Genomic DNA, 25,421 nt, shown 5'->3' with positions numbered 1-25,421 from the left:
TTGGTGGAACCCAGCTCCTTTTCCATGGAACATGCTTTTTGAACCTGTCCAATGAACCTGTCCAAATGACATTACGAAGTTATAGTACCTGTCCTACCTCAACTACCTCCTCTGGCAACTGGTTCCATATATCCACCATCGTCAGGTTCCAATTAAATCTTTCCCCTCTCACCTTACATCTTAAATCTGGTTCTTGATTCTCCTACTCTGGGTAAATGCTTTTACCCCATCTGTTCCCCTTATAATCTTATACCCAATAAGATCACCCCTCAACCCTCTGTGTTCAAAGGAATCAAGCCCTAGCCTGCCCAACTTCTCCCTATAGGTCAGGCCCTTAAGTCCTGGCAACATCCATGTGAATCATCTATGCACGTTCAAAGATCCTATGAAGAAGTTGCAAAATTTGCAACTAATAGGTTACTTTAAAACAGTGTCACTATTATGGATTCACATACAAACACCAAGTTACATGGAGCCAGATTCTACAATTTCCAAGGACATGAAATACCAGATAATCTCTTTTTGGCAATGTATCTGTTGTTAATATTGGCAAGGACCCAATTAGTGGAACATCTTTTATTTCCACATTTTGTGGAAAGGTCAAGGAAGCATTGGCCTTCAAAGATGCTCCCTCCATAACTCTGACAGGAACATGACAGAAAGCTGCAAATTAAGCTAGGAAATGCTAACCCAGTTTTCTAATACAGTTTCCATGGGATTGTTCTAAGATTGAAAATATGCCATTTCTACAGTCTTAAGAACCCCTTTCAACCATCTATCTCCCAAAAGAACATCCATTGTCCTTTAGTGAATGGGGTAGTTTCTGCTGTGGATGATGTTACAAATCTATGGTGGGTTCCCCAGTCCCCACAACAAATAAGACGTCGTCATAGGGATTCAAAATCGTTACGCAAATAGCTTAAATGAAAGCAAAGATCTTAGAGCTCTAAGATCTTTGAATGAAAGTGTTGTGGGAAACATAACTTTCCCCAGAATCCTTTGTAAGCAATGACATGTTTGTCTAATTAATGACAATAAAATAAAAATAGAAAACCGAAGTTTATCAAGCACTTTCATGGCCAAATAGAGGATCTGTTTTATTCCTGAAGAGAATAATTACATCTTATCCACAGTGACCAGTTTGAGTAAAGTTGTTACCCTGAGTAGAATTGTGTCAGATTCGCAGGTGAGAAATAGCCAATGTTCTAAGCAAATTTGCCAAGGAATGTTTAGTCTGAAACGGTTCATCAAATATTGTGCATTGGGTGTTAATCCGGTTAATTTTCTTCAGCAATTTCAAGGAGACCTTTGAATAAATTAGGAAAGGATTTTAAAATCCTTCCTGTGAAGCACTATTGCATCCAAATTAGCATACTTAAATTCAATAGAGTCCTTTGTGGGAACTTAAAGGGGTTGGCTTTGCAGATGGCAGCCAACCAATTAATTCCAGGTCATAAATGTTGGACTCCAGGGAAATATATATTTGCCTCAGTCATGTTTATTACCATGATTCACTACCCTTGTGTTTGAGTTTCTATCAAGTCGACCTGGATTCATGCAGGAAACATGTTGCCAAAAATGTAATACCCCTTAACCTTTGCTAATGACATAATTTAATTTGAAAATAACATAGATCGATCCCAAGGACCAATTACTTTTTTAAATCCATAATACTGAAAGAGTATTCATGACAACTTAGCTCAGAGCAATTCTGTGTGGAATTTTCTGCCTCAGAATGCAGTGGAGGCCAATTCCCTGGATGCTGTCAAGAGAGTTAGATAGAGCTCTTAAAAATAGCAGAGTCAAGGGATATGGGGAGAGGGCAGGAACGGGGTACTGATTGTGGATGATCAGCCATGATCCCCAGAATTCTTTGGTGAATGGCGGTGCTAGCTTGAAGGGCCGAATGGCATACTCCTGCACCTATTGTCTATTGTCTACTGAATTATTTCAAAATAATTTTATTTAACCTTCAATATCGTAAATGGTAAAAAAAATAACCAGGCAATACAGAACAAGCAATAAACAAAAGGTAAAAAGCTATACATCTGTGTATGACAAATCTCAGTGAAACACTTTGGATTCCTTTTATTACATTATGCAAAACACATTCAATTTATAGATTTTATGTGAATTCATAAACTCAGTAATGGCATCATAATGTTTCACCTAATGTTTCCTTCCATTCAAAATTATTCACAATTAATCAAGCTTTATGCCCTTATATAAAAACACACAGTGTTTAGAGATACAGCCATTCAGCCCATCGAGCCCATGCCAACCATCGATCACCCGTTCACACTAGTTATATATTACCCACTTTCGCATCCACTCCCTACACACTAGGGGCACTTTTTATAGAGGCCAATTCACCTACAAAACCCGCATGTTTTTGGGATGTGGGGGGAAACCATAGCACTAGGAGGAAACCCACATGGGCACAGGGAAAACATGCACACCCGCACAGACTGCACCCGAGGTCAGGATCAAACACGGATCTCTGGCGCTGTGAGGCAGTAGCTCCACCACTGTGCCTAAAAACATTTGGCAGGTCAGAAAAGAGAAATGGAATAAGCATTTCAAGTTAAAGACTCTTCATCAATTTATAAATTCATAGTGGCATCAGCATAGCATTTGGTATTTCTTTCAATTTAAGATTATGCAGAGTACATCAAGCTTTTGTTTCTTCAGTCTGAAATATTTATTAACTGTTTTCCTCTCCACAGGTGTTGCCTGATCTTCTGTTTGTTTCTGGGATTTCTGATTTTATTTCAAAATTTAAGCATCTACAGATTTTGTTTTGATTTTCAATGTTCACATCATTAAATGTGTGTGGTGAGAATTCTCAACAACTAAAACCCCTTTCAAGTCTATAGAAATCATTTTTATAAACATTGCCTGTAGATGGGGCATCTTGGACTGCATGGGCAAGTTGGGCCAAAGGGCCTGTTTCCATGCTGGATGACACTTTATGACTCCAATTCACAAGAATGATGGTGCTTGTGGGAAAGATGATAAAGTCTAACGAGAGGAAAATACAGGATGTTTAACAAGCATTGTGACAAAACAGACACAATTGATGGCTTGAGAAATGAATGCAGTGGTGGATCTGGGTATCTCTTGGTCATGGAGATTCAGCAAAGGTCAGCATGTTATTGAAAATCAGAGGCCTAAAGAAAGATCATACAGTGACTCTGGATGGGAATAGTGCCTGACTGGGAAGACAAACCATTCATGAAGTTGCCCCTTCATCCAAAAAAGTACAATTGGCCCACACTGTGAACTATTGATGCTTTGTGTTGGATTCATGTGTTTGCAGCATTGGTGGTGCAGCGGTAGAGTTGTTGCCTTACAGCGCCAGAGACCCGGGTTCAATCCTGACTATTGGTGCATGTCTGTACAGTGTTTGTACGTTCTGCCCATGACCTGCGTGGGTTTTTTTCCGGGATCTCCGGTTTCCTCCCACATTCCAAAGACGTACAGGTTTGTAGGATAATTGGCTTGGTATAATTGTAAATTGTCCCTAGTGTGTGCAGGATAGTGTTAGTATGCAGGGATCGCTGGTCGGCGTGGACTCGGTGGGCCGAAGGGCCTGTTTCCTTGTTGTATCTCTAAATTAAAAGTTAAATTGAATAAAGACAAGTTGGACAAGTAGAGTAGGTTCCTGTTATTCAATATCATTCCACATGTGAACAAGGGCTATTTACATGACATTATATCCAGTAAGGTAATAAAAGCATTAGGGATTTGGATTGTTTACAAAAATAAAAAAATATATAATATAAGCTGGTATAAAATGAAAGGATATTACAGCGCATCATCAATAGAGCATCCAAAATTATTGGCTTACCCCTACCATCCCTTGAATCACTTTACCACAAACGGACACTACACAAGATCATCTCTGATCCCACTCACCCTGCACACTATGCCTTTCAGCTACTGCCCTCTGGGAGGCGTTACAGGACAATTGCCTCCAAAACAAACCGCTTCAAAAACAGTTTCATTCCCACTGCAATTAACATTTTAAACTCTGTACGGTGAGGAATAAGAATAAGCATGGCCCTTATGTATTATGTAATGTGTCTGTCTGTATGTATATCTATGTTATATGTTTAATGTTTGATGAAATGTTGGAACCTGTACCGAGCTGTACTGATAACAAATTCCACCAGCCTGGCTGTGTGGTCATTAAAATACAATACAATACAATACAATATACAATCTAATTGTAATTGAAAGTATTTCCCTTTTTTTTCATGATTCATGCAGGTTTGAAACTCATCTATTTTATAGAGATTTAGAGATGAGTTACTTTACCACGGGGTGGCGCTGTTACAAGCAGCGACATCTCGGATTTATTTTACAGGCCTCCTGTAAAATAATAGACAACAGTGCAAACTCATTCATCAGAGCACGTGGTACGGGCGTATGCGTTCGGACACTATGCTATTCGGCAGTCCAAAGGTTACAGTACAAGAGTTTACACAGTCCACTGCATTGATCAGCAGTCAACCTGAACATATTGCCAGAAACTATTCCTTTGGATAATATTGGCTTTGGCTTGAACTTTTTAGTGGTTGCTGGGGGATGGGGAGGAGGGATGTGAGGGGGAAGTAATAGAGACAAAGTTTTGTTCCTTATTTGTTTATCTTTTTCTGAGCTATTATACATTAAAAAAAATAGTTATATTAGCATCGAAGAATTGAGTACGGAAGTTGGTAGGTCATGTTGCAGTCGTACAAGACGTTGGTGAGGCCGCATTTAGAGTATTGTGTTCAGTTCTGGGCATCATGTTATAGGAAAGATGTTGTCAAGCTGGAATTGAAGATTTACAAAGATGTTACCAGGGCTAAGAGGGTCTGAGCTATAGGGAGAGGTTGGGTAGGTTAGGGACTCTATTCCTTGGCGCGCAGTAGGATGAGGGATGATCTTATGGAGGTGTGTAAAATCATGGGAGGAATACTGTAGATCATGTAGATGCACAGAGTCTCTTGTCCAGAGAGAGTGAATTGAGGACCAGATGACATAGGTGCAGGGGAAAAGATTTAATAGGAATCTGAGGAGTAACTTTTTCACACAAAGGCTGGTAGGTGTATTGAACAAGCTGCCAGAGGAGGTAGTTGAGGCAGGGACTATCCCAACAGTTAGGTAGGTACTTGGATACAACAGGTTTGGAGGGTTATGGACCAAATACGGGCAGGTGGAATTAGGGTAGCCGGAACAAGTTGGATAGAAGGGACTGTTTCCACACTGTATCACTCGATGACTCTATACAGTATATTGAATCAATACAAGTTTAATTTTGAAGTTTTAATTAGAATACATTCCAATGCTCTCCTTCCTGACAACTCACCCCGCACCCACTGTCAACTAATGCTCATCTAAAACGCTACTACCTGTAAGCTAATTTCTCCCAAATCCTGTAAAGCTATGAATCCTATACTCCCTGACATACATTAATAATAATAATAATAAATTTTATTTAATGGGCGCCTTTCAAACATCTCAAGGACACCTTACATAGTAATCGGAATAAAAACATATAATCGGAATAGAACAGGTAAAAAAGACATCACAGAGACACAAATTAAAAACAGAATTCAATCCAAAAACAGAAAATCAAAAACACAGTGTGAAGACTATCAATGTCATGATTTTCTAATTCTCAGCCTTGCTTTCCGAAGAAGAAGAATACAGGTTAGCGTATGATGAGCTTTTAACATTCGTAACTGTCGCTGTATGTCATGTTGTTACTTGTGGGCGGAGCACCAAGGCAAATTCCTTGTATGTGAATACTTGGCCAATAAACGTACTTACTTACTTAAACTTACTTACTTACTTAACGGCAATGGGCCTGTACTCGCTGGAGTTTAGAAGGATGGAGTTTAGGGAGAAACTCGGTAATTGAAATTTACCGAATGGTTAAGGGCCTGGATAAGAGTGGATGTGGTGAGGATGTTTCCACCAAGGGGAGAGTCTGGGACCAGAGGCAAGAGCCTCAGAATAAAAGGGCGTACACTTAGAAAGGTGATGAGGAGGAATGTCTTTAGTCAGAGGGTGGTGACTCTGTGGAATTCATTGCCACAGAAGGCTGTGGAGGCCGTCAATGGATATTTTTTAAGGTGGAGATTGACGGATTATTGATTAGTACGGGTGTCAGGGGTTATAGCGAGAAGGCAGATGAATGGGGTCGAGAGGGAATGATAGATAATAATAATAATAATAATAATAATAATTTGTTTATAGGGACAGTGCATATTAATGAACATTTGCATGTAAATATGCGAGATTGTAGCCAATCAGTAGCTAATTTCCGTCTCTAGTCCCCAGGCAAAGGTAGGTGAAGTGTCTTGCGCCAAGGACACAACGACAGTACACACTCCAAGCAGGATTCGAACCGGCCACCTTCAGGTTGCCAGCCGAACACTTAGCCCATTGTGCCATCAGTCATGATTGAATAGCAGAGTAAACTTGATGGGCCAAATACTGCAACTATAACTTATGAACATGAAGAGTCATTTATTTGAAACAATGCCTCAGTTTTCACTCTGAAGTCTGAAGGTTCTTGACCTGAAACGTCACCCATTCCTTCTCTCCAGAGTCCCGCTGAGTTACTCCAGTTTTTTGTCTATACTGTTTCACTCCCCACATTTGTTGCCTTCTTCTTCTTCTTTCGTGTGGCGTGCACAGCCTAAAGTTGTTGGACAACTTGTTCTATTTGATCTTCCGTTTGTGCACATCGAGTTGATTGCATTAGTCGAAACAGGGCGGACCACGTGAAGGTTGCAATCTTCCACCCCATTTGTTGCCTGTCCTACTGATTGTTTAGGTCATGTTCTGTTTGTGTTTCAGATCTCCAGCCCAGCAGATTTTTGCTTCATTTTTTCTAATGCCTCCTCATTGTAAAATGTTATCTGATAATGCTCCTTAAGTGCTTTGAGGAGCTGTATTATATCAAAAGTGCCACTTCAGTGTAAGAGGCTGTTGATATATTCACAGGCTGGGCATCATAATCATATTCAGAATTAAAGGACATTCTTTTAGGAAGGAGATGAGGAGAAAGGTCTTTAGTCAGAAGGTAGTGAATCTGTGGAATTCTTTGCCACAGAAAGTGGAGACCAAGTCAGTGGGTATTTGTGGATAAATGTGAGGTTATCCATTTTGGTGGCAAAAACAGGAAAGCAGACTATTATCTAAATGGTGGCCGACTAGGAAAAGGGGAGATGCAGCGAGACCTGGGTGTCATGGTACACCAGTCATTGAAAGTAGGCATGGAGGTGCAGCAGGCAGTGAAGAAAGCGAATGGTATGTTAGCTTTCATAGCAAAAGGATTTGAGTATAGGAGCAGGGAGGTTCTACTGCAGTTGTACAGGGTCTTGGTGAGACCACACCTGGAGTATTGCGTACAGTTTTGGTCTCCAAATCTGAGGAAGGACATTATTGCCATAGAGGGAGTGCAGAGAAGGTTCACCAGACTGATTCCTGGGATGTCAGGACTGTCTTATGAAGAAAGACTGGATAGACTTGGTTTATACTCTCTAGAATTTAGGAGATTGAGAGGGGATCTTATAGAAACTTATAACATTCTTAAGGGGTTGGACAGGCTAGATGCAGGAAGATTGCTCCCGATGTTGGGGAAGTCCAGGACAAGGGGTCACAGCTTAAGGATAAGGGGGAAATCCTTTAAAACCTAGATGAGAAGAACATTTTTCACACAGAGAGTGGTGAATCTCTGGAACTCTCTGCCACAGAGGGTAGTCGAGGCCAGTTCATTGGCTATATTTAAGAGGGAGTTAGATGTGGCCCTTGTGGCTAAGGGGATCAGAGGGTATGGAGAGAAGGCAGGTACAGGATACTGAGTTGGATGATCAGCCATGATCATATTGAATGGCGGTGCAGGCTCGAAGGGCCGAATGGCCTACTCCTGCACCTAATTTCTATGTTTCTATTTTTAAGGCAGAGATAGATTCTTGATTAGTCCATGTGTCAGAGGTTATGGGGAGAAGGCAGGAGAATGGGGTTAGGAGGGAGAGATAAATCAGCCATGATTGAATAGACTTGATGGGCCGAATGGCCTAACTCCTATTCCTTATGACCTTAAATACCAGCATGGTGGCATAGCAGTAGAGCTGTAGATAACTTACAGCGCCATCGACCTGGGTTCGATCCTAACTATGGGTGCTTGTCTGTACGGAGTTTGTACCTGCGTGGGATTTCTACGAGATCTTTGGTTTCCTCCCACACTCCAAAGGCGTGCAGGTTTGTAGCTTAATTGGCCCGGTATGAATGTAAAATTGTCCTTACTGTGTGTAGGGTGGTGTTAATGTGCGGGGCTCGCTGGTCGATGCAGACTCGGTGGGCCAAAGGGCCTTTTTCCGCGCTGTATCTCTAAACTAAAAAAAAAGAATTGGGGCAGCAGCTCCATATCAGGATGGAAACAATTGAAATTAATTTGTATGCAAGTCGATTCCAGTAGATCCTTAAGTGGTGGATATTTTCTGAGGAAGGAACTGCTGATTCAGGGAAATGTTATTATATAGAAAAATGGAGACACTAGGAACTGCAGATGATGTTTGATTTAAAAAAAGGCACAAAGTGTTAGAGTGAGTCAGGCAGCATCATAGGTGATGTTTCAGGTCAGGACTCTTTTTCAGACGGACTGTGGTGGGAACACATTTTTGATTATCTATCTTCATACCTTCCGGCATATAATAATTTATTTTGCTTGTAAGAGTAAGAGAAGAGGGGCAGGACCTAGACTGGCGAGTGATAGGTGGAAGATAGACACAAAATGCTGGAGTAACCCGGCGGGTCAGGCAGCATCTCTGGAGAAAAAGAATAGGTGATGCATGCATTCCACTCTCTGGGCCCTCACCCCCTCATCTTCACCATGGATGTCCAGTCACTCTACAACTCCATCCCCCACCAGGATGGCCTCGGAGCCCTCCGGTTCTTCCTCGACCAGAGGAGCAACCTATACCCAGCCACTGACACTCTCCTCCGCTTAGCGGAGTTGGTCCTCACCCTCAACAACTTTACATTTGACTCCTCCCATTTCCTCCAAACACAAGGCGTAGCTATGGGCACACGCATGGGCCCCAGCTACGCCTGCCTCTTTGTCGGGTACGTTGAACAATCCTTGTTCGAGACGTACCAGGGCCCCATCCCCGACCTCTACCTCCGTTACATTGACGACTGCTTTGGGGCCACCTCCTGCACCTACACACAACTGACTGACTTCATCCACTTCACCACCAACTTCCATCCGGCACTCCAATACACCTGGACCATTTCCGACACTTCCCTACCATTCCTTGACCTCACCATCTCCATCGCAGGGGACAGACTCCTGACCGACATACATTACAAATCCTCTGACTCACATGGCTATCTGGACTACACGTCTTCCCACCCTGCCCACTGTAAAGACTCCATCCCCTACTCCCAATTCCTCCGCCTACGCCGCATCTGTTCCCAGGATGAGACATTCCACACCAGGGCATCGGAAATGTCCTCGTTCTTCAGGGAACGGGGATTCCCCTCCGCCACCATAGATGAGGCTCACACCAGGGTCTCATCCATACCCCGTAACACTGCCCTCTCTCCCCATCCCCGCACTCGCAACAAGGGCAGAGTCCCTCTGGTCCTCACCTTTCACCCCACTAGCCGCCAAATACAACACATAATCCTCCGCAATTTCCGCCACCTCCAACGTGACCCCACCACTCGCCACATCTTCCCATCTCCCCCCATGTCTGCCTTCCGCAAAGACCGCTCCCTCCGCAACTCCCTCGTCAATTCTTCCCTTCCCTCCCGCACCACCCCCTCCCCGGGCACTTTCCGTTGCAACCGCAAGAAATGCAACACCTGTCCCTTCACCTCCCCCCTCGACTCCATTCAAGGACCCAAGCAGTCGTTCCAGGTGCGACAAAGGTTCACCTGTATCTCCTCCAACCTCATCTACTGCATCCGCTGCTCTAGATGTCAGGTGATTTACATCGGGGAGACCAAGCGTAGGTTGGGCGATCGTTTCGCCGAACACCTCCGCTCAGTCCGCAATAACCTACCTGAACTCCCGGTGGCTCAGCACTTCAACTCCCCCTCCCATTCCCAATCCGACCTCTCTGTCCTGGGTCTCCTACATTGCCAGAGTGAGCAACAGCGGAAATTGGAGGAACAGCACCTCATATTCCGTCTGGGGACCTTGTGTCCGTATGGCATTAACATTGAATTCTCCCAATTTTGCTAGCCCTTGCTGTCTCCTCCCCTTCCTTAACCCTCTAGCTGTCTCCTCCCACCCTCCCATCCGCCCGCCCTCGGGCTCCTCCCCCTCCTCCCCTTTTACTTCTGTCTCCCACCCCCCATCAGTCTGAAGAAGGGTTTCGGCCCGAAACGTCGCCTATTTCCTTCGCTCCATAGATGCTGCTGCACCCGCTGAGTTTCCCCAGCAATTTTGTGTACCTTCTAGGTGGATAGAGGTGAGTGTATTTTGTAAATGGTCTGAACATTGAATTCTCCAATTTTAGCTCACTAACCTAACCACCCACCCTTCTCTTCACCGCTCCCCCCCCCCCCCCCCCCCCCCCCCACCCCCCACCACCAGCATTTGCACCCATTAATCCTTTTCCCCCTCTCTTTCCACCTAAATTCCCTTCACTGGCTTTGCAATTCGCACCTCTTCTATACTTGTATCACATTTTTGTCTTTCCATCTCTGGCCTTTGTCCAACCATTTGCCTATCAACCCCCACCTCCAATTCCCCCCCCACCCTCACCTTATCTATCTACCAAGCTTTGTCCTTGCAGATTCCAACTCCCACCCCCCTCCACAATCCACCCAAGGAAGGGTCCCAACCCGAAATATCACCAATTCATGTTCTCCAGAGATGCTGCCTAACTTGCTGAGTTATCCCAGTATTTTATGTCTGTATTTATTCTAAAGGAAGTTCATCCAGTTATTAGTTTACTATGATGCAATTAGGTAAGATTACTAAGTATATGTAACAGGCTACAAAACTTAAAAATAAATTCAAGATAGACTCAGTATCTCTGTAGAAAAGTAATAGGTGACGTTTCAGGTCGAGACCTTTCTTCAGACAGAGTCAGGGGAAAGGGACAAGTGAGATACAGTCGGTGATATAGATAGAACAAATGCATGAAAGATGTGCAAGTAACGATGATAAAGGGAACAGGCTATTGTTAGCTTTGGTAGATCTATATGACCGACTAGGTAAAAACAAGTTACAGACAATGAGCCTCAATAAGATGGCTTTGAAACTAGTACAACTTGGGTGGGGGAGGGGCAGAGAGAGACGCAAGGGTTACTTGAAGTTAGAGAAATCATTAATCACACCATTGGGTTGTAAGCTGCATAAGCTTTCATTATTTGCTAAGATTCACTAACTGGTTGCAATTTGCAGCAATGACAGGAAGTAACAATTAGTTAACAGATCACAAACCAGAACTAATTGTTCTTTCCTCTGTGTAGATTCAATGATATTCTTAGTAACAATCTGTCAACCTTTGGGATAAATATTTTATCAGCAATTGTCAATTTAAAAAATGTATGCTTACATCTATTCCAGTTAACAGTTTAAAGAGGATTTAGAAAGGAACAATACGTTTAGACACTGTCAAAGGAGAATATATGCAACAGGTAGTGATAATTAAATTAATTATTAAAACACATGAATTCAGCAGTTTAATCATAAGTACAAATTTCCATGAGAGTCCGAGTCATGCGGAATGGAAATAGGCCCTTTGACCTTACTTGGCTATGCTGACCAAAATAGTAGCAGTCCCACCTGTATGTTGAGTTGAGTTGAGTTGAGGAGTTTAGAGATATAGTGTGGAAACATGTCCTTTGGTCCACGCTGACCAACGATCACCCATACACTAGTTCCATCCTACATGCCATGGACAATTTACAGAAGCCAATATACCTACAAACCTGCACATCTTGAGAATGTGGGAGGGAACCCTAGCACCTGGAGAAAACCCACGCTGTCACACGGGGAAGGTTTTAACTCCGTACAGACAGCACCCGTAGTCAGGATCGAACCCTGGTCTCTGGTAGCAACTCTACTGCTGTGCTACAATGCACCACTGTGCTGCCTTAAATTGTATCTGTTATCTAGCTCTGCTGGCAGCTCGTTCCACATACACACCACCTTCTGTATGAAAAGATGCCTCTTGGGTTCCTTAAATCTTTCCTTTCACGTTGAAGGTGGCGGAAATGTCACAGAATTATGTGCTGGAATAAAAGATGAGGAATAGGAGAACTCTATTGTTGTAGAGAAAGAAAGGGTGACGTTTCAGGTCGAGACCCTTCGTCAGACTTCTTCAGTCTGAAGAAGGGTCTCGACACGAAATGTCACCCATTCCTTCTCCCTAGAGACGCTGCTTCTCCCGGTGAGTTATTCCAGCACTTTGTGTCTATCTTCGGTGTAAACTAGCATCTGTAGTTCCATGCTACACAACTCTACCCTTGTCCTGGGCAAGGAAAACCACTTAGCAAACTGAAGCCAGGCATCTTCCATTCCAATAAATACCTTTAAACAAAAAATTGACACTCAAGTTTATGGCTCATAGCTCACATATTTATATCCACCCCTCTTCAGCAGCCCACCTTTTGTCATAAGGATTACGTGCTCACAATCAAGCCCCGTCCCATAAAATAATTTGATTCCTCAAACCCAGCCTTGTTATAAGTGCCACATACTCAAGCTCAGGCCCCGCCCCTTGCTGCAAGATCATACCCTAGCCTCATCTTGTTATATGAATTTCAAGATGACATCTGGCGTGTTCTCATTCTTTACGTAACTGTGGGAGAGGGAAGAGGCCTTCACACATGTCTCCTCGGTACCCCGCAGCTCCGAGTCAAAAAGAGACAGATTCCCCCTAGTCCTCATCTTACACCTCAACAGCTGTCGCATACAACACATAATCCTCTGACATTTTCGGCACCTCCAACGGGATCCCACCACTGGTCATATCTTCCCAGCTGCATCCCTTTCCGCAGACAACGTTGCCCCTGCAACTCCCTGGTTAACTCATCCCTTCCCACCCAAACCCCTCCCTCGCAGGTACCTTCTCCTGCAACCACAGGAGATGCAACACCTGTCTCTATACTGCCTCCCTCGACTCTGTCCAAGGATCCCGACAGTCCTTTCAGTTACTCCAGCATTTTGTGTCTATCTAAATGTTTCTTAAACATTGCAATAGTCCCTGCCTCAACTACGTCCTCCAGCAGCTCGTTCCGTACACCCACCACTCTTTGTGTGGAGAGGTTACCCCTCAGGTTCCTATTTTGTGTCTATCCTTGGTGTCAACCAGCATCTGCAGCTCCTGCCCACACATCAGGATCACGTGTCCATAGGAGTCACGAGGTGTGAGCCAGGCCCCGCCCATCAGCGGGGTCACGTGCTCGCACTCAAGCCCCACCCTGCCCAATGCCATTCACGTGGTGTTACTCAGGCCCCGTCCCTTAGCACAAGGACCACGTGGTGTTACTCTGACCCCGCCCCTTAACACAAGGACCACGTGGTGTTACTCTGGCCCCGCCCCTTAGCACAAGGACCACGTGGTGTTACTCTGGCCCCGCCCCTTAGCACAAGGACCACGTGGTGTTACTCTGGCCCCGCCCCTTAGCACAAGGACCACGTGGTGTTACTCTGGCCCCGCCCCTTAGCACAAGGACCACGTGGTGTTACTCTGGCCCCGCCCCTTAGCACAAGGACCACGTGGTGTTACTCTGGCCCCGCCCCTTAGCACAAGGACCACGTGGTGTTACTCTGGCCCCGTCCCTTAGCACCAAAGATCTTATATCTATAATCTTTGCTTAGCACAAGGACCACGTGGTGTTACTCTGGCCCCGCCCCTTAACACAAGGACCACGTGGTGTTATTCAGGCTCCGCCCATCTCCAGAAGGATCACGTGGTGTTGCCATAGCGATCACGTGCTCGCGCACAAGAAGCGCCCCGGCTCTTGCCATGAGAATCACGTGGCATTTATTACTCGAACCCACGCCCAGTCTCTTGGCACAAGTGACGTGTCCGACCGAGGTCCCGCCCCCTCCTCTCAGGGGTCACGTGCTCACACTCAAGCCCTGCGCCGCCCCTATGCCAGAGGTATCACGTGGTGTTACTTTATTTCGCCCGCCCCTAACCATAGAAATCGCGCAGTGCCGTTCAGGCCGCCATTAGGATCACGTGATCGCATTCAAGCCCCGCCCCATATGCCATAATGGTCACGTGCCGGACGTCAGCCCCGCCTTCCTCCTTCTCGCTGGGGTCACGTGGCGGCTCCAACACCGCCCTCCCGTCGCTGGGGTCACGTATCGGATCCAGGCACCGCCCCCTCCTTGCTGGGGTCACGTGTCGGATTCAGGCACCGCCCCCATCGTCGCAGGGGGGTCACGTGTCGGACCCAGGCACCGCCCTCTCCTCACTGGGGTCACGTGTCGGACCCAGGCACCGCCCTCGTTTCACTTTGGTCACGTGCCGGATCCAGCCGCCTACTCGCTGATTGGGGGGCGGCGCGCAGGCGCCCTAGGCGGCGGGGCTCGCGGGCGGAGAGCGGCGACGGCAACGTTTAGGCCGCGGAGCCGCGGCTGCGAGTTGGCATCCGAGTGGGAGAGGTGGGGGGCGGGTGGGGTGTGAAACACACACGCACACAGAGACAAGAGAGACAGAGAAAAAATAAAACGGATCCAGCCCCCGTTTGCGAAGCGGCAGTGTCCCCCCTTCCTCCTGCTCCCCTCCCTCAGCCCGCTCCCCCTCCCTCCCCTCTCCCCACCCCACCCCCCCCCCCCCCCCCCCCCCCACCCCCCCACCCTTGCCAACTAACGGGGGAGCCATGATGTGAGAGTGAAGAGGAGGTGGAAGAACGGACGGAGAGTGAATCAGAACAGGTATCCTGAGGGGATGGGTGTTTGTCCGCTTGGCCGAACCCGACGGCGGGATGGGGGGGGGGGGGGGGGGGGGGGTGATGGTGGTGTTGGAGGGGAGATGTGTCACTCCTTGCACCGGGCTGCTCGCCATGGCTGAAGGCAACAGAGCAACCTTAAGACCGGTGCAACTGTATGCCTTGGAGCTTGTCAGTGCCAGGCTTCCCCCACAGCCAGCAGCACGCGTCCAAGACCAAACATCACTGGCTGGCGTGTATTTGCTGCGAGAAAGTCTTATGTTTCTTCTTGGCACTGCAAAGAGCAAGGGTTAATCGTGCAGAAATAATGGCTTTGAAATCCGTGCGCGTTCGGAATGTGCATAGTTTTTTTTATATGTGCTGCAGTGTTGCAAGTTCTGGGAGAGCTAAAGACTTGAATACGAAATCAGTGAATGAGATCATGTTGATACTATTCACAGCATGAATAATGGTGCAATGGAGGAAAGCATGGGAAATTATTCTTTGGAGGAGTGATGGTGTGGGAGGAATCTCATGTCAAATTGTGTTTTTTCCCCCCAATGTGTGATGTGGAATTTGTGAGGAGGAAAAATGTAAATATGCATCTGAGTGACATTTTGCTGCCAGTAAAAGTGTGAGGGGGTGGTGCAGTCGGAAAAGACATGCAATATGGTATAAAACCTGTAATGCACTGTTACAGCTGTGTCGATATGAATGGGTGTCGTATAGTAACATTGACAGTTAGATAAAGGATTGTCGGAGATAATTTTAAGCGAGGTCAACAACAGAGTAGTGATGTGATTGAGTGCAGTGGATCACTAATGTACAAATTGTACAGTATTTCTGGAGTGAATGAAAGATTAAGCAATACAATAGCTATGCCAACAGCAATAAAACTGCAGTAAAAACCAAGGCAAGAAAGCACATTCTGGATTTTAAACATACAGTAAGTGTAATTTTATGGAGGAAAATGAACTCTGAATTTTGACCATTGGGTTGCATTAATTCTGATAGATTAACAGGAAGGAAATGATTTCAAATGTATGAATGAGAGTGGGAGGTCCTGGCAGAAAATGCAAGTACAGTCATGGAGCTGCACCTGAATCATGGGGGGAGGAATAAGGTAATAAGAGGGAATTGCTGCAAGGGATTCAGCTAGTTTGTTTGTCATAGAAATATAAATATTGCAATGGAGAAATACTGAAGATGGGAACTGCAAATTTGTGAACTAGCGTGTGTGTATTCATAGTAAAATCAGAAACACGTCTGTATTAAGAGCCAGAGGTAGGAGACAGGCAAACCAAAAATGGTTTATCATTAAATAGCGACAAGGATTTTTTTGGGACTGCAAGGCCGACTGACTGTTGTGGGAAGGGAACGGGGATATTTGAAATTGTATGAATGAAACGCTGCTTTCCTGAATGAAACAGTGAGACAACTGGGTAAGAATGAAAAAGGAAGAAATCAAAACACAATATTGGTGTGCTAATTGCAGATGAAGGATAGAGGTATTTGACAGGTTATGAATTTTTTATTTTTGTGTAAGATCTGAGAGCAGAAATCTATGCAAGATATGCGGGTGGTTGTTATATTTTGAGGAAATGGATAAGAGCAGACGTTGGCAACGGAAAACTGGCATATTGAAGTTTTTGGGAACGTGTGCATTTGTAGATACAAGAGTAGGTTTGATTTTTTTTCTTTTTTTCACACATTTGTTGATGGCTTTAACCTCTATTTGGACCACATGCTATCTGATCTTTTTGTTTCCTGCACTAAATATGGGCAGGCATTTTAGATTTTATTAGGTACATCTCCAATAAAATGTTTTATATGGTAGACCAATGATTTCATTTTGCTTATCTTTCATGCCTCTCGCCTAATTATTGAGAATTAATTGGTCAGGAAAAATGTATTGCTGAGAGATTTGGGTTCTACTTGTCCGCGCGTCAATATGGATACATTTTAGGAGAAAATTCCGCAGTTGCAGGCAATGGCAATGAAGGTATTGCAATCAGTGTGATTAAATACTCAAAGAGCTAGAATTGTAATACGTAGAAGTCTAAGCGTTAAAAGATTGACGAGTTATAGATTTGGATCTCGTGAAAGAGACCATTGAGGTATTAAAACCAAGGATGATTGAAAAAAATAATTCAAACATTAATTCATTTGCAGCCTGAGGCTCAGCAAGTACAAGGGAGATGAGTGAATGGTACAGTGGGCATTCCTATACACAGGATGTGGGGCACAGAGTTTTAATTGACCTCAATAGGCAGAGAGGAAAACGGTGGCAGCCAGGAATAACATTGATATGTCACATCAACAAGCAATAAAAGAATAAGGGTTGCAGTAGTTGATGGGAATCCATGTCCTTATGAAGGTAGATATGTCTGTGACATTTATTTTGGATGGGGTCAGTACCTGCAGCATAGTTTATGACAGAATACAACAATGATAACTCGGATCTCAATGTTCAGTGGGATGACCTTGCACTCATGTAGTGTTAGCTGGAGAAAGAGTCTATGAATGAGGCATCAATAGGAGAGGGTGTTCAAATAACTTTATGGAAATGTCCAGGGACAGCAGAAGGCGACCTTGCTTGTGATTCACTGCCCTAACCTTCTTGCTCTATGATATGTTCCCAAAAGACAAAAATAAATCAGAAAATTGCTCTGCTTATTTTTATACTTGTCTTGCTGTCAGTGGTTTGAGAAGTTTAAATGTTTTGGAAAGATTTCGGGAAGGCTTATTTAACCGATGAGATTCAGGGAAACACTGTGAGCAATATAGTAAGAAAACCATTACAATGTTTCCATTCAAGAAATTTTGCAATGCCATTCTGATCAGATTTTACAGTATCTTGAGCATGTTTTAAAGCTTAGGACTTCCTTCGGTGTTGAACTATGATCATTTACATATTTTTAGATAATATGGCAATGGTAATTGTAATAACATGATTTTAATAATTTCAAGTTGGGCATAAATGTAAGCACAGCTGAAACCACAATCCCACTAAACTTATTAACAAACTTGAACTGCTTAAAAGAGGAAACTAACTTGATCTTTGTGATTATCAAACCTCTTTGTACATTCACTTGTTCTAGTGAGCAGACATGACGTGTTGTCATAGTGGAGGTCAGGGTTTGTTGGGGGGGGGGGTGGTAGGGGGTGGAGGATACTGAAATATTAGGTCTTGTTATTTGATAGGTTTCTATCAATATTTAATTGTAGTAACTGGTCCTTTGGATTTTTTTTTTGAATCATTTTAACTTAATTGTTTCTTAAAGCAGATTTTAAGGGAAATGCCAATACCATGTTTGCATTGAAGTGTGTCCCTTACCAAAATATCAATGAGTTTTCTGGAGCTGTGTAATAGGTCTATTTACGAGAATTTGCCAGTGCAACATTCAGCATGGCCTCATAAATGAGGTAACAATCATGCCAATGAAATGGTAGGCAGCATTTTCTACGGTAGAGCAAGCTATCTCCCTCGAGCATTCAGTGGTATTACCAGTGTCCCCACCATCAGCACTCTTCTGTTAATATTGACCAGGAATGAAACTGGATGAGCCATATGGGTACTTTGGTACAAGAGCAGTTCAAAGCCTTGATATTCTGCAGTGAATGACTTAACTTTTCCTGAACTGCTTGCTGTTGTGTGTAAGATACAAATTTGATAGAGTATCCTCCACATGCTTGGATAAATGAAAGTCCAACAATGCTTCAGAAACTAAGATACAATACAACTTTATTTATCTCATTTTATCTCATTTAACTCATCCCCATCCAGGGCAAAGCAGCCTTCATAATTGGAATCTAATCCACCATCCAAAGTATTAATTGTTCTGAGTCTGCAGTGTGACTGTGTACAACATTCATACATATTAATTTCCTCTTATTTAAATCCCATAACTGAATATGGTGCCCTCCATAATGTTTGGGACAAAGACGCATTTATTTATTTATTTGCCTCTGTACTCCATGATTTGAGATTTGTAATAGAAAAAAATCACATGTGGTTAAAGTGCACATTGTCAGATTTTATTAAAGGGTATTTTTATACTTTTGGGTTTCACCATGTGGAAATTACAGCTGTGTTGATACATAGTCTCCCTATTTCAGGGCACCATAATAGACAATAGGTGCAGACGTAGGCCATTCGGCCCTTTGCGCCAGCACCGCCATTCAATGTGATCATGGCTGATCATCCACAATCAGTACCGCATGTGTCCCAAATATCATGTTTGGGACACATGGCTTCACAGGCATTTGTAATTGCTCGGGTGTGTTGAATTGCCTCCTTAATGCAGGTATAAGAGAGTTCTAAGTACCTAGTCTTTCCTCCAGTCTTTCCATCACCTTTGGAAACTTTTATTGCTGTTTATCAACATGAGGACCAAGGTTGTGCCAATGAAAGTTAAAGAAGCCATTATGAGACTAAGAAACAGGAATAAAACTGTTAGAGACATCAGCCAAACCATAGGCTTACCAAAATCAACTGTTTGGAACATCTTTAAGAAGAAAGAGAGCACTTTACTAATTGCAAAGGGACTGCAGACCAAGGAAGACCTCCACAGCTGATGACAGAAGAATTCTCTCTATAATAAAGAAAAATCCCCAAACACCTATCTGACAGATCAGAAACACTCTTCAGGAATCAGGTGTGGATTTGTCAATGACCACTATCCGCAGAAGACTTCATGAACAGAAATACAGCGGCTACACTGCAAGATGCAAACCACTGGTTAGCTGCAAAAATAGGATAGCTGGGTTACCATTTGCCAAGTAGTACTTAAAAGAGCAACCGCAGTTCTGGAAAAAGGTCTTGTGGACAGATGAGACGAAGATTAACTTGTATCAGAGTGATGGCAAGAGCAAAGTATGGAGCAGAGAAGGAACTGCCCAAGATCCAAAGCATACCACCTCATTTGTGAAACACGATGGTGGGGGTGTTATGGCCTGGGCATGTATGGCTGCTGAAAGTACTGGCTCACTTATCTTCATTGATGATACAACTGCTGATGGTAGTAGCATAATGAATTCTGTAGTGTATAGACACATCCTATCTGCTCAAGTTCAAACAAATGCTTCAAAACTTATTGGCCGGCTGTTCATTCTACAGCAAGACAATGATCCCAAACATACTGTTAAAGCAACAACGGAGTTTTTCAAAGCTAAAAAATGGTCAATTCTTGAGTGGCCAAGTCAATCACCTGATCTGAACCCAATTGAGCATGCCTTTTATATGCTGAAGAGAAAACTGAAGGGGACCAGCCCCCTAAAAAGGGTAAGCTAAAGATGGCTGCAATACAGGCCTGGCAGAGCATCACCAGAGAAGACACCCAGCATGCAAAGGATATGCAACAAAATACTAAACATGACTGCTTTCATTCACATGACTTTGCTGTGTCCCAAATATTATGGTTCCCTGAAACGGGGGGGACTATGTATAAACACTGTTGTAATTTCAACATGATGAAACCAAAATGTATGAAGATGGCCTTTATTAAAATCTGACAATGTGCACTTTAACCACATGTGATTTTTTTTTCTATTACAAATCTCAAATTGTGGAGTACAGAGGCAAAAAAATAAATGATGGGTCTTTGTCCCAAACATTAAGGAGGGCATTGTGAAACATGGGAGTAGATTTACTAGAAAGTTTGCAAGGGTTCAGGAAGATTGCGCAACAATCAGCTTCCCAATGGCATTTGGAATGGACATTGCCAGCAACATGCACATCAACTTGTAACTTGAACCTTTTAGAAATTCCAGTTTGTGGGAATTTGTGATGTGTCTGGTTCAGGAAATATAGTTATCAGTTTTGAGTGGATAAATGTTACAGGATTACCAGAGAGATTAATTCTGGGAAAACGTATGTGCTATATTATTAAACTCCGTTTACCAGGATATTTTGTTGTGAGAATGGTCTAAATAAATAGTAAACTTGGTTCCATTAGGATGTTTCTTGCGGATGGCGGAAGTTTAAAATGAGTAGGATCGAACAGAAGGTTAACTTATTGAGAACTAGATTAAATTTATGATTGTTGGGAAAGGGTTCATTCAAGTTAAGTGGCTGTTTCTTATATTTTGTATTGTACTTCACTGATGTAGTATACCTCAACTAGATATTGATGTGACTATTAGGAACTGGGGAGAGGACAAAAGGAGGATTGATCAGTAGCAAAAAACATCTATAATGAGACCGTTCTGATGGTGGTCCTAACATAATGTTTGTAACGTTGCTGCAATTTATTGCGTAAGGAAAAGAATCATGGAAATCACTTGAAATAATGTTTTATCATGAAGCCTTTATTCATCAGGGCCTCAAACCAATTTGGCTTACAGGGTGGGTAAAACTAGAAAACATTCTGAGTGGTGTCTTTGCAAAAGCACTGAAATTAATAACAACTACATTTAATATATTAAAAAGGAAAAAATATCTTGTTTGAGAATTGCTTTTTGTATTTGTATGCATTTCTCTGAAGAAATTTCATATGTAATCATATTTGTAAATGAATGCTGGGTAAACATATTGTTAAGAAGGCTGATCAGCAGTGCATTTATGTGAGGTCTTAAAGGAGAAGAGGGTTGATTAAGAGGGAATTTCAAAGCATGGATCATAGACAAATGAAGGCTCAGCTGCCAATGGTTGGGCAAAGAATGATTTGAATAACGTGTGGTGGCAGGCAGTCTGTTTGCAAATTCAATGAATTTACACTATATGGATGTTATAGATCAAGATCTGCATTTGGAACTGCAAATTTATTTCACTTAAATGGCCCCAATTGTTTTGGTTTTCTCTGTCAATTAGTGACGTAAAAAGCCACTGAATGAAATCTGAAAATTGTTTAAAAACATTTGTTCAGATAGCATCTGCAAGAGGAGAAATAGTCTCAAATTGAGAAACAGGATCTTCATACGGATAGTGGATTAATGTATCAAATTTTCTTTAGTGTTGTGATGATGTCACAAAATAGAATACTCCTTCACTTGAGCTAACAATATCAAATGCAACAAATGTAACAAAAGAAATAGGGTTTGCAAAGTTGCATTCCACTGTGGCCTATTAGAGTCATAGAAATATGCAGAATGGATACAGACCATTATAGTCCGTGGGCCAGAGGGGCCTACCGTGCACCCCCCCCCTATGATCCTACATCTTGGGTGTCATTTTGTTCATTGATATCTCTTCTGTCAGAAAATCAATGTTCCCAAGAAAAAAACTAATTTGGACTATGTTTTGTAACTCCTTATTTCAATCTATATCAAAATTGTGTTTTTTCACACTTTGCCCTTGTTCTTGTGGCCCTCTTCCATCATCCTATGTCAACCGGAAAGCAAATCCAGATTTTCATGTGCAGCACTGGAAGCGTGATGATGGGGATGAAGCATTCAAACAATGTACAAGAAAAGATCCGGCATGGATGCTTTCCTGGAAAGCGAGTAGTGAGAAAGGTCAAGAGCTTCCAGCTTGGGCTGGATTTGTCTCAGCAACAGGTGAGGTGCCTTCAAATGTGGCCACAATTGACTACTATCCTGTGATCAATCATCCCATCACGGAATTTAGTACAGTTCAAGAGTGTTTACGAGCTTCTGAAGAAGTAAGTCATGAGGTTATCCAAGAATATGTAATTACAACATTCGACTTGGGTGCCGTCATGAAGGCATATCCTCTCGTGTGGAGTCATCCTGTAAAGTACAAGAACACATTGTGTTGGTTGGCACAATCCATGTCATTTGTGCATACTTCAAAATGCTTGGAAAGAAAATGTAAGGATCCAGACTTCAGGATGTCCTCATGGAATCGGGACTCATGTCTACTGGTTCTATGAAAGGTGTTATGACAGGAAAGAACTACGACAGAAGTCTGCACTGCCTCAAGACGATGGTGGATTGCTTGGAGAGGCTCATTCTTGATGAATTCCTGTCTAGAAAAGATGCAGTGCTGTCCAGTATACAAGAGGAATCAAAGGGCATCTTTCAAGAGTTAATCCGATCACCAGGCACTTGCTGAAGTCATGGCCCATGCAGATCTCAACACATTGATGGTCGTATGACAGCTTCAAAGCTGATGTTCGAAAGGATCTCTCGGAAAGACTGCACAATTTTGGTTGTCGTACATTGATTCTGTGTGGATTGCTCTCTCATTGATTAGGTCTGTGAAAGAGAACAACTTTCCGTTGTACTTGCACTGACTGTTTCTTATGCCCGATCTCTTTTTCACTTTTGGTGGTCACAATTATTCCCGCTATCTGACTTGCTGTGTGCTTGGCAAACATCGAAGAATCACATCCCGGTGCCCTGGCTTTCCTCGAAAGTGGGTGCCATCAGTGTCGCCAGGTCGTTCATACCAGGAAACCGATGCGCTATTGACAAAATGATTGAGGAGATGATCATGAAGCATGGCAAATCTCGAGGTGCTGATAGTGGCGTTAGGCTCTCTGGCATCTTGGAGAATCAGAGAATGGGTTCGAACTTCAACAAGAAGGGCACACTTTCTCGGTGTGCCGAGAAGAGAATAATCAAAGGAGTAAAGACCAAAAAAAAAAGAGATTGGAAGCAGTTCTTGACCAATGATGAGAACAAAGAAGCTACATGGAAGGAAGGTGATCTTCATTAAGGAAGGAGAGGCCATACTTCTTACTTCTCAGAATGGGAAAGAGACTGCAGTCTGAGATTCAATCCCTGAAGTCAAACCAAGAAGAAACAGACTTGCAACTATGGCAAAGAGCAAGGATATGACCACGTACAAGTCAAAAGCCCAGACAGCGATATATTTTTCATATTGCACTTCACTATGCAAACAGCATTCAAGACACCACAGTGTTCTTTGACACAGTTATAGACAACAGGCAAAGGCTAATAGATGTCACCCATTTTGCAAAGCAGTCCTCCTCAGAATACTACTCTGCATTACTTGGACTGCATGCGTTCTCAGGCTGTGACTCAAGTGCCTTCAATTGAATCGGCAAAGTCAAGCCAATCAAACTGATGCAACAGCATAACAAATTTGTGAAACCTCTGGCAGAGCTTGGTGATTCTCATAGAGTTGAAGATATGGTCCTAATTTAGTGGATTTTTTATGTATCTTTACTAAGAAACAGATTCAATTGCAAGTACCAAATTCAGGAACCCCCCAAGAGAGAGGGCAAAGTATGAAAAAACACAATTTTGACATATATTGAAATAAGGGTTAAAAAAACATGGTCCAAATGAGTTTTTTTTTTTGGGAACATCATTTTTCCGACAGAAGAGATACCAATGAACAAAATGACACCCAAGCAGTAGGATCATAGGGGGGGATGTACGGTAGGCCCCTCTGGCCCACGGACTATTAAGCCTAACTGTTCAATACTGACCTGTGGGCACCCTTCCTTAATCCTATCCCTCAACACTGGGTCCATGGTCCACTATGCTGAAGGGATTTAAACACTTGCTCATGCAGACACTGCTTAAATGCTGTAAATCCTGCTTGTATTTCTCCTCACCCCCCCACACCCCAAACCTTGTGCCAAAATGTACAGTCAGTACAAGTGCAAATGCAACTAGATCACAGTCAGTAATCATGGTACAACTAGTTAAAATAGCATGACATTTTAGCAAAACGGCAAAAAAAGGCTGATTTAGGCACTCGATCGTGAAAAGGGCATTATCCTGGTGAAATTATCAAAAAAAGGCATTATCCTGGAGAGATCATCAAAAAAAGCATGAAAGGCGCATGGCAAAACCCTGGCTCTATTTATGACCATCCTTCATTCATCGGACTTGCTGATGATCTCAAGCAGTTCAGAGCTTGAAGTAAAGTGTCTGCTTTGGAAGTCTTGTGTCAGGCATGCAAACTATGTGGCCTACCTGTAGTAACTTGCTGATTGTATTCAGAACTTCAATACTGGAGATCTTATCCTGAGAGAGGATGCTGATTTTTGGTTTACTTATTCAGTCAGTTAATTTGGAAGATGTTCAAAGCAACATGGTGTTACCTCTCTGGTGCTCTGGGATTTATGCATTTGTCTCAAAAGTATACAGGAAGGTGGGGGTTACTGCTGTCTGATAGACCAGGAACATTACAATATTGGTCATCAAACACATCTCAGCTGGGCAAAGGCTGTGCTGGTTCACAAAGTGGTGGTGAATTTCATAATTAATGCCCATTTTTTCTAGAGAGAGGTGATTTGCAGATCCTTGGCCTTGTCATGCAGTGATTAGGATTGGCGTTATCTTGAGATTGGAATAGATATGATACAGTTTGAGCTGTTTTCCACCTGTTCTGTAAATTAGCTCAACTGTAACAGGATATTCAAAGGGTTGATATTCACTGTTGTGAGAAAGATTTAAGAAAAGTATTGGTAAAGCCGTGTTTGCCCTCTGATATTGGCTCTTCTGTGGGCTCATCAGTTAAGATCATGCCTTGTACACCATGCGACAGGGTTTAAGTTAGTTTATTTTTTTGCCCAGGTATATTTGAAAAGAATATTCCAAAAGCTGCCTTATTGAGTTAAAGGCTTCTGTGAAAT

The 25,421-nt window shown here is 43.2% G+C and overlaps 1 protein-coding gene across 6 annotated transcripts in view; it reads left to right on the top strand.

Annotated features, from left to right (window-relative positions):
• Positions 1-14,562: 14,562 nt before the first annotated feature.
• Positions 14,563-25,421, top strand: part of ptpn4 (protein tyrosine phosphatase non-receptor type 4) — a 163,485-nt gene continuing 152,626 nt past the window's right edge. For all 6 annotated transcript variants that reach the window (XM_033024839.1, XM_033024838.1, XM_033024837.1 and 3 more), the window contains exon 1: positions 14,563-14,914. The gene's annotated coding sequence lies outside the window, so the exon portion shown is untranslated. The remainder of the gene's footprint in view (positions 14,915-25,421) is intronic.

This window comes from Amblyraja radiata, chromosome 7 (genome assembly GCF_010909765.2).
Source record: "Amblyraja radiata isolate CabotCenter1 chromosome 7, sAmbRad1.1.pri, whole genome shotgun sequence".
In the NCBI taxonomy this organism is placed as follows: Eukaryota; Metazoa; Chordata; class Chondrichthyes; order Rajiformes; family Rajidae; genus Amblyraja; species Amblyraja radiata.
This window is presented reverse-complemented; position numbering and strand designations above follow the sequence as displayed.